The sequence below is a fragment of the Microtus oregoni genome, unplaced genomic scaffold (assembly GCF_018167655.1).
Source record: "Microtus oregoni isolate MIOR12 unplaced genomic scaffold, Mior012 000055F_ref0000237, whole genome shotgun sequence".
NCBI classification, from domain to species: Eukaryota; Metazoa; Chordata; class Mammalia; order Rodentia; family Cricetidae; genus Microtus; species Microtus oregoni.
Genome location: NW_024543831.1, coordinates 3,223,938 through 3,234,989, shown reverse-complemented (window position 1 = coordinate 3,234,989; position 11,052 = coordinate 3,223,938). Strand labels below are relative to the sequence as shown.

Sequence of the window (11,052 nt, the reverse complement as noted above, 5' to 3'; positions counted from 1 at the left end):
AACCCCACGGCAGAGAAGAAAGGGCCATGCGACCACAGGATGGGCATGAAAGCTATCCTGACATCACAGGTCTTCTTGACTCACATCTTTCAGACCGTACCTGATATCAAATGAAGCCAGAAAATACCCTCCCAGGCTTGAACTGCAAGCCTCATTGAAACAGGAGAGGATGCGTGACCCTCTCGTGTGAAGAACGGCACATCTCCAGATCCAAGAAAATAAAACTTACTTTAGCCAATTAACATCATAAAGGGAGGGAGTGCAAAAAGTTATAATGCATAAAATAAGATAGCATCAAAGAGCATTAAAATGAATCAAAGTTGTAATAAGGAAAGGGAAAACGAGAGTGGCAGTGCACACACATATAATCCCAGTTCTCAGGATGCTGAAGCAGGGAGATGATGAGTGTGGTGCTCTCCTAGGACGCATCAGACAGACAGACTGACACACATTGTCTCAGTGTGTGTGTGCATGTGTGTGCGTGTGTGTGTCTGGAGAGAGAGAGAGGCATACATGCTAAATTTTCTTAAAAAGAAATGCCAAGCAATGTACTTTCTAGAAATGACATATTTAAATATAAAAAAAGTCTAGAATTCAAGTTTGGCAAGATGATTTAGAACTGCCTCTCTACCTCTCTCTCTTCTCTCTCTTCTCTCTCTTCTCTCTCTCTCTCTCTCTCTCTCTGGCTCTCTCTCTCTCTCTCTCTCTCTCTCTCTCTCTCTCTCTCTCTGTCTCTCATGCGCATGCGTGCAATTAAATGCAACTCTAAACCCTAAAAATGTAACCCAGGACTAGAGGAGCAGGTAACAGAATATCTTATACTCCAACCCAACAGAACTACTGGCAAGAGCAACCCCAACTTTTGCAGCAGAAGAGGACCTGGCTCATTTCTCTCCCAAACCAAAGAGACATGTAGAAACCATGCACCATGGTGGGAACAGTGGGAGGCGGCCATCCACCACTTGGGGAAATAGTCACCTACCCGCACCTGCCTGAGACTCCCTTCCTTCCCCAAGAGACACCTAGCAATTCAGCTTTTATCCCTTGGGCAACGTAAGTAGAAGTCAACCAGACCCCCGCAGCATCAGATAAACTATCTACATCAACCAAGATCAGAAGGCTCTGAAATCAACTGTCCCTGAAGATATGGTCCAGACTCCTGTGCACTAAACACAGAGTGAGTGCCACAAAAACACAAAGCTCAGTAAGACCCGAGTCTCCCAACATGATACAGAAAATGTCCAAGATGCAATTTTAAAACCACCTATAATACCCCAAATCAAGAAAAATCAGAATGCAAATGAGGAAAGGCAATCAACAACACCCACTGAGATGAATCAGACACTGGAATTATCTGCAGATCATTTTTTAAAGAGCTATCCTAAAAATGCTTCAATGATAGATTACAAGTTATCTTAAAACAAATGGAAAATGGTTTTAATAAAGACTGAAGTTGTGTATATGTGTGTGCATATACACATACATACAACTTTTAAGTAGACTCTATGATGGGGATTAGAGAACTCGAAAACACAATAACGGAATCTTTAACAGTTGGATGCATTCAGTTGTAGAGTGTTGGTAACAAAGGACAGCACTGGTGGGTACGAGGACAGCTAGACAGATTTTGCCCATCCAGTCACAACAACAGAAGAAAATTGGCTTAGAAAATAATGAAAGGAGCCCAATATTCATGTGGTCAGAACTGTGGGATGGGAGGAAGGGGAGAGGGAGGGAGACTGGAAGGGTGTTCAAAGAAATAGTGGCTGAGCTCATCAAACGTGAGGAAAGAAAGGCACAAGCCTGCAGACTCAAGACTAGCAAACTTCAAAGAGGCTAAAGTTAGAGAAAAGCTGTGCCCAGAGATAGACATTCAGTGGTCAAGGGGATTGCTGCACAAGTGTGGGGACCCAAAGTTTGGATCTCTAGACACTCAGGTACATCCCAGGTGGGTATGGTGGCTCTCCTGTGATTCCAGTCTCTGAAGGCAGACAAGGAATCCCAGAGCCAGCCAGCTTGCAAGATGAGCCTTTGATGAGCTCTGGATTTGATTTAGAGGCCTGCCTCAGTGAATAAAGTGGAAAAGCCATGGGGAGCTGATTCCTAACATCAACCTCAGGCTTCCTCAAGGCCAGCACACAGGTGCACAGGCACCTACACACATGTGCAAAAAACATGTGTGTACACACATGCACACCACACACACACACACATGAAAATGGTAAGTGGCGGTCAAAAAGCAGTTTATATGCTCTGGTGTGATTCTGTCCTGTGTGTCTGTTCTGAGGAGCAATAGGCAGTTTTCTCCATCTAACTTCACACCAAAGTACATGCCTCTGCCTCATGGAAGAGTCGATGGACATAGACATGAGCCTCCTTAGGCCCCGGAACTACCTTTCGGTTGTGGACTAAAGGCTGACAAAACTTACCACGGTAAGGGAGATAATGATGAATGTGAGCACCAGTTAGAGGCAGAGACAAAGGACAAATTACACATCATAGAGGCAAAAGCAATGAACTATGAAGGCCAGTCCAATTAAAGTAACACTGGCAACTTTGAAAATGTCTGTACTACCGACAGTTTTCCCTGTGGGCTTTGAGATGACACCACCTGTGGTCTGAAGGTTGGAGTGTGGTTCAGAGCCTGTGCACATCGGTAGCTGCAGAGGAAGATGCAGAGTCAGAAGAAGAGGAGCAGGAGGATGCTAAACTCTTATGTCTGGAAAGTGATCTGCTCCTGGAGGTGGTAACAAGGTTCCACAGATAAACGTAAAACTCGATGAAGAGGATGAGGATGATGAAGAAGAGGATGAGGATGATTTTGATGATGATGAAGCTGAGGAAATCTGTACAAGATAACCCAGCCAAAAATGCACAAAAATCAAACCAAAATGGAAAAGCACCAACACTAAAATCAAAAGGTCAAGAGTCCTTCAAAAAAAAAAAACTCCTAAAACACCAAAAGAACCTAGTTCTATAGAAGACATTAAGGCAAAAATGTAAGTAAGTATAGAAAAAGGTGGTTCTCTTCCCAAAGTGGAAGCCAGGTTCATTAACTGTATGAAGAATTGCTTCCAGATGACTAACCAGGAGGCTATTCAAGATCTCTGGCAGTGGAGGAAGTCTCTTTAAGAACATGGTTTAAACAGCTTGAAATATTCCATTTTACATCGTTTCTGTAACAGTTGATATCTGGCTTCTTTTTATAATGCAAAGTGAGAACCTTCTCCACTGGGCTTGATAAATGTTGTCCAGGTTCCGTTGCCAAGAATGTGTTGTCTAAAACGCCTGTTTAGCTTTCAAGGATGGAGCTCCGTCCTTTACATGGTTTTAAGTATATATGGAGTGTTATGCTAGGACATAGTAACAGTGGCGGTCAGACGTGGAAATGGTAGGGAAACAAAAATATACATGTGAAATAAACTCTGTAATTTAATAAAGTTTTTTTTAAAAAAAGCTATTCATATGAAGTTCTGGAAGCTAGAAGAATGGGACGCTGGGAGAAATAACACTCAACTAAACACGGCTCATGGAGCAGCAGTGTGGGAAATAGGGACGTGCCTGCTGACAGACCCCAGACCATACTTAGAGACTGACGGGTTAGAGAGCTTCAGAGAGATGATGCAAGAACCCTGGATGGTGAGGCAGAAAGGCAGAACAATAGAAAGTTCAAGAAGCCAGGACAGATCCTCTCCATGAGCATGATAAATCGTACTTTGTGCTTGAAGAAAAACTTCCAGCCACGTACTAAAGTTCCCCACAATGCAGGGTTCATCAGGCACTTACAGAACCACTAACACCACTTTCCAGAAGATTCCTCATCTCCCTTCAAGAGGCCAGGATCTGATGTGTGTGCCCCTCTGTATGCTGTGAATATGTTCTACTACCATGGGTTAATAAAGAAGCGGGAAATCCAAACAAAGATACAGAGAAAAAGAAGGCGGAGTCTGGAAAATCCCAGCAACCACCAGAGGAGTAAGATGTCAGAGTATTACCAGTAAGCTGCAAGGTACGTGGCGATATACAGATTATTAGAAATGGGCTAACTAATACGTAGAGCTAGCCAGTAAGAAGCCTGAGCCATCGACGAAACCATTTGTAACTAATATTAACCCTCAGAGTGGTTATTCAGGAACTGGCAGGTAGGAGAGAAACCTCCAGCCACAAGTGTCATCCCAACAACAAGATTCAACAAGGATGGGGCAGCATGGAATAGGGAAGCTCCAGCTTAGAGTAGCTCATGAACTTAGCTAAAAACAATATTATTGTAAGAAAGCCAATTGAATTTAACAATGTATACAAGGAATCATACATCATGACCAAGTGGGGTTTATTCTAAATATTTAAGGCTTGCTAGTTCAATATCTAAAAATCGACCAGGGTAGTCCATGATGTCAATTAACTAAGGAAGAAAAATCACTGGAGCTGAGAATGTGCATCAGTTAATAGAGTGCTTACCCAAGATGCACCTAAAATGAGGTGGGAGCGGGTGGGGGAATACCCCAGCACTGAGCAAACAAGGTGCAGTTGTGGTACATATCTGTAACCCCAGCACTCAGAAGATATAAGCAGAAAGATCAAAAGTTCAAAGCCACCCTCTGCTACATAATAAGCCCAGGCTACATGAGACCCTGTATCCAAAAAAAGAAATAATGAGAGAAATCATGTGATTTTTATCAATGAATGTTGAAGAGTAGTGTATCAAATATAACAATCCAACACTTACTATAGGAATAAGTTATGCAATTTGACAATAAGCATAATCCCACACGCAATCTTATGGCTGACATCATACTTGAGAGGGATGACTGAATCCCTCAGGACACAGACAAGGCACAAATGTTCACTACCACCACACTTAAAATAATCCTGGAAGTCCCAGCTATTGCACAAGGAAGAGAAATAGGCAAAAAAAAAAAAACACAAGCATTTAAATGTAAAAAATAAAACGGCTGTCTCCATTTACAAATGGCACAACTGTTTACCTAGAAAATCCCAGAATGCACAGAAAACCCTCTATACAATGAGTTCATCAAAAACTTCCATGAGAACAAACATATAAAATGTTCTTTTATATACTTGTTTATAAACATGCAGAAACATTTATAGCACATTGCCATTTATAACCATGCCAAAGAAAATAATAAAGTACTTATAGGTATATATGTAAAAGAGTCATAAATACTGTTTGCTAAGAATTACAAAATAAGTTAAAGAACAGCTAAGTAAGTGGAGATATTTACTGTGTTCCTGGGCAGCCAGGTATAGCAGAACAAAGGCGCCATTTCTCCCACAACTGACCTAAAAGCTTAATGCATATCCAATAAGAATTCCATCAAGGCTTTTATAGCTGTGAGTACATTAACCAGGGCAGCAGAGCAGAAGAGCCAACACAGTCTCTGGTTTCAGTAACCAGGGACTTATGGTAAGGAACTGGCTTGTATGGTTACAAGGAATGAGAAGTTTGAGTGCGTGCAGTCAGCAAGCTGGACACCCAGTAGAGTCCCAGCACCACTCAAGGGCCCAGAAAGGGACACCAGTGTTGCAAAATCTCTGGCCAAGTGCAAAGGCCTGAACACCAGGAGAGCTGTAAGGCTGGGAGTGGGGGACTGATGGCCCCCACATGAAGGACATGCCAGAGAGCACACAAGCCCTCTCTTCCTTGGCTTTCCTGCTCTGTTCAGTGGACCAGAAGCAGCCCGCACACACTGGTGAAAACAATCCCTCTCCAACTCCTGGCTCAACAGTTGGTCTCTCTGGGCATGGCAGTGAGCACTTAATTCCAGCATTTAGGAGGCAGAGGCAGGCAGATTACTGTGAGTTTGAAGCACACCTACTGTGAGACCCTATTTCAAAAAAGAAATAGAAAAAGAAAAAAGTTAATTTTTTCCAGGCATACACCCAGAATAATTTTTAACCAAATGTCAGACACCCTATGGCCCAATCAAGTTGACCCACAGAAGCAATTAGTGTATCAGGCAAGCTTATCTGTGGGAAGCTCAGGCCTTCAGTAGCTAAAATAAGGGTGAAAAAGGGAATGAAGTGGAAAAAAAGACATTTGTTGATAATAAAGTTTACTGACTAGCCATGGAAATCAGAAAAACATTCCATTGCAGAGACTTCTGTGAAAGAAGAATGAAAGGCCACAGAAATAGACCTACCTAAATAAGATTAATTGATTGATTGGATGATTGGCTTCTGGGTTTGTTGATTTGTATGTATAATGTATGTGCTGTTTGTGGTATGATATTCACGTACATGGAGGTCAAACAACTTCAGGAGTTGGTCCTCCATCTTGCACGTTGTTTGAGACAGGGTACCTTTGTTGTTCATCGCTGTGCATGCTGGACTAGCTGGCCCACAATCGTTCAAGGATTTGCCTGTCTCTGTCTGCTATCTCACCGGAGGAGCTCTGGAATTCAGATAGACACCAGCATGCCTGGCTTTCATGAGAGGTGACTATTGGAGCTCATATCCTCACACTCGTGCAGCAAGTACTTTACATACTGAGCTATATCCCCAACTCCTCAACTGACTTGTTTTTCATCTTTATTAACGGATATTAGTTATATATAGTAATGGAATTTTATGCATGTATATTATAGTATATTTGTAGTTGGGCACTACTTTCTAGGGACATATGTTAAATGAAAAGCAAGTCAATCCCACATGGTCTTTACCATGGGACATCATTTATATAACTTTATTTATATAATTGTTTTAAGATTTATTTATTTATTATGTATATAACATTCTGCCTCCATGTATGCCTGCAGGCCAGAAGAGGGAGCCAGATCTCAGTATAGATGGTTGTGAGCCACCATGTGGTTGCTGGGAATTGAACTCAGGACCTCTGGAAGAGCAGCCAGTGCTCTTAACCTCTGAGCCATCTCTCCAGCCCTCATTTATATAACTTTAAAGTTACTGAGAGACTGGAGAGAAAATTCAGGAGTAAAGAATGTGGCACTGGATGCACACACACATCCACTCATGCATGAGCATAAGGAAGAAATAAGGAAACGTGAGTAGATAAAGGGTTTGGTATGTTGTAGTAACGTCAATATCCCAATTATGATATTGCGTTAGACCTTTGCCGAATGTCCCCATTAGGGAAAATTCATTAAATTGTACACAGGATCTCTCCATGTTGTTTATTACAGCATATGGAAATCTATAACTGTGTCAATAACCTTTTCAATGAAAATATATTCTAAAGAAATGTTGAAAATAAGGGGACAGTATGGCACAGATGGAAAAATTGTCAATACTGTTCATTCTTCCATTTTTCCGTAGAAAATGGTTTTCAGCTGGGTACATGGCTTCTGGGTAAAATGAGTATATCTCCTACCAGGCAGAGCCTATGACTAAGCTATAGTGGGGATTTAGGTGGTGCTCAACTCTCAGAAACTGTTCTTAGAGACACAAGGACTACCCTCCCTAGTTTCCTTTCTTGTCCCTTTCTTCTAATCCCATAACCAAGGGACTGTGGAAGGCTCCTGCCCCCCCCCCCGTGGGGCTTCCATGACCTCTTGTCTGCCTTTGCCTTATTATGAAGAAACTAATGTCTGACATATTGAAGGCGCACCAACCCCAGGCTTCTTCAGGACATTTACAGAAATAACATCATCTTATTTGGGATGCTAGTATTTGAGTTCTGGGACTAAAGAGAAACTAAATCTAAATGGTCAAAGGTGAAAGATAACATACAGAAATTAAACCACAGTTTCACTTTCAAACCAAGTAGAATTCTAGGCCAAAAAGCAAACAAGAAAGAATGGGGGAATTCAGAGCTGCAAACAACAACCGTGTCCTCCACTTGTACATCATTGACCAAACACCTGACAAAAACAGCCTAGGAGATGATGGATTGATTCTGGCTCGTGGTTTGGGGAAATTTCAGTCCATCATAGTAAGAAAAGCATTCGTTCCTGATAGCAGAAGCAAGAGGTAGCCACTGTTCTCATCATGTCAGAGCAAGAACGGCCAGACCCAGAGGTCAAGCTATGACCTTCAAAGGTCAACCTCCTGTACCCTATGTCTGCCAGCCAGGCCTGACCTCCCAAAGGTTCCACAGGCTGCCATGACAGTGCTACTAGCTTGCATGCATATTCTTAAAAACATCAGGCTGGGTGGAACCTTTCATGTTCAAACCCTAACAATGAACAGCAAGACAAAGCGCCATGAAGCTGTGTGTGTTTAATAATATAGTCTCAAAGACTACTAAGCAGGCTGGCATGGTGGCACACGTTCGGTACTGAGGAGGCAGAGGCAGCTGATCTTTGTGAGTTTTAGGCCAACCTGATCTACACATAGTGAGTTCTAGGCCAGCCATGGCTACATAGTGAGACCTTTTCTCATAAAACAAACAAAAAGACTATAAAGCAATAGTTGATGGTACTGTGTAGAAAAGAGACAGAGAAAGTATAGTTTGGGAACTTAATAAGCCCTTTTTAGAAACAGATCAAGAGAGGCGCAGCGGCGGCGCCAGACGCACAGAGGCACAGCGGCGGCGGCGCCAGACGCACAGAGGCGCAGCGGCGGCGGCGCCAGACGCGGCGCAGCAGCGGCAGCAGGGCGGCAGCGCCAGACTCGGCGGAGCGGCGGCCAGACCCAAGCGGCTGGGACAGGCATGCAATAAGGAGAGCAGATCGCCCTACTACAATTGAATCAAAGAGGTAGGCCTTTGGTTGGCCAGGTCACTGGCACAAGGGGAGCCTGGTCCTGTCCTGAAGATCCTTCGGAGGGGTGAGAGGGTTCTTGGCCTGCAGCAGGAACCACGAAAGAGAGTGAGGGCATTTTGTAAGCGGAGCCCTTGGCCAGCAGGGAAACCTGATCCGGTTTCTAAAGGATCCATTGGATAGGATCAATAGGAGGAGATGGGCAGGCGCCAAGGCAAGAACTCACCCAATAATCCGAAAAACAACATGAAAACATCAGAACCCAATGATCTTACAACCGAAGTATTTGAACAACCTAACACAGAAGAAGTGGAAAAAATCGACTTTATGAAGATAATAGAGTCCCTTAAACAACATGTAAAAAATGCCCTTATAGAAATGGATGAGAAGTATAACAAAAAGTTTGAAGAAATGAGTAAATACGTACATGATACCCTGGGAAACCAAGAAAAAACCATCAAACAGGTAATGGAAACAGTTCAAGAATTGAAAACTGAAATGAAGGCAAAGAAGAAAATACAAACTGAGGACCAGCTGGATATGGAAAATCTAGGCCAACGAGCAGAGTCTGCAAAAACAAGCATAATCAATAGAATACAAGAGCTAGAAGAAAGACTCTCAGATGCTGAGGACACCATAGAGAAAATAAACGAACAGATCAAAGAAAACAGCAAAGCCAACAAATTCTCAACACAAAACATTCAGGAACTATGGGACACAATAAAAAAACCAAACCTAAGAATAATAGGAATAGAAGAAGGAGAAGAGTCACAGCTCAAAGGCTCAGAAAATATTTTCAACAAAATTATGGAAGAAAACTTTCCCAACTTAAAGAAAGATATTCATTTAAATATTCAAGAAGCATACGGAACACCAAACAGACTGGATCAAAGAAAAACATCTCCTCGCCATATAATAATCAAAACACAAAATATACAGGTTAAAGAAAGAATATTAAGAGCTGCAAAAGAAAAAGGGCAAGTAACTTATAAAGGTAAACCGATCAGACTTACACCTGACTTCTCAATGGAAACTATGAAAGCCAGAAGGTCCTGGATAGAGGTTCTGCAGAAGCTAAGAGACCATGGATGCAAACCCAAACTACTATACCCAGCCAAGCTATCGTTCACTATCAACGGAGAAAACAAGACGTTCCAGGATAAGAACAAATTTAAACAATACGTAGCCACAAATCCAGCCCTACAGAAAGTAATAGAAGGAAAATCGCAACCCAAGGAATCCAACACTGCCAACACTGCCTACAATAACCCAGGCATCTAATGACCCTTCACGAGCACATCTCAAAGAAAGGAGACACACAATCTCTACTACCAAAAGCAATAAGAATAACCGGAGTAAACAACCACTGGTCATTAATATCACTTAATATTAATGGGCTCAATTCACCTATAAAAAGGCACAGGCTAAAAGATTGGATACGAAAACAGGATCCAACATTCTGCTGTTTGCAAGAAACACATCTCAACCACAAAGACAGGCACCTACTCAGAGTAAAGGGTTGGGAAAAGGTGTTTCAAGCAAATGGTCCTAAGAAAAAAGCAGGTGTGGCCATACTAATTTCTAACAAAACTGACTTCAAACTAAAATCAATCAGAAGAGACCGAGACGGTCACTTTATACTCATAACAGGAACAATTCATCAGGAGGACGTCTCAATCCTGAATATATACGCCCCCAATATAAAAGCACCTACTTATGTAAAAGAAATATTACTAGAACTCAAGGCAGACATCAAACCACACACACTAGTAGTAGGAGACTTCAACACACCTCTCTCTCCAAGGGACAGGTCAATCAGACAGAAACCTAATAGAGAATTAAGAGAATTATTGGAGGTAATGAAGCAAATGGACTTAACAGACATCTATAGAACATTCCACCCAAATAGGAAAGAATATACCTTCTTCTCTGCAGCTCATGGAACCTTCTCAAAAATTGACCACATACTCGGAAACAAAGGAAACCTCCACAGATACAAAAAAATATCAGTGTCCACCTGTGTCTTATCAGATCATCACGGATTAAAGTTAGAAGGCAACAACCACGCTGCCCCCAAAAAACCGACAAACTCATGGAAACTGAACAGTCAACTACTGAACCACACCTGGGTCAAGGAAGAAATCAAGAAAGAAATTAAAGTCTTCCTTGAATTTAATGAAAATAAAGGGACAACATACTCAAACCTATGGGACACAATGAAAGCAGTGCTAAGAGGAAAGTTCATAGCACTAAGTGCCCACTTAAAGAAAACGGAGAATGCATACATTGGGGACTTAAAAACACACCTGAAAGCTCTAGAAAAAAAAGAAGCAGACGCGCCCAGGAGAAGTAGAAGACTGGAAATAATAAAACT

The 11,052-nt window shown here is 42.2% G+C and overlaps 1 pseudogene; it reads left to right on the top strand.

Moving 5' to 3' along the window:
- Positions 1-2,343: 2,343 nt before the first annotated feature.
- Positions 2,344-3,132, top strand: LOC121438367 (annotated as a pseudogene).
- The last annotated feature ends 7,920 nt before the right edge of the window (positions 3,133-11,052 follow it).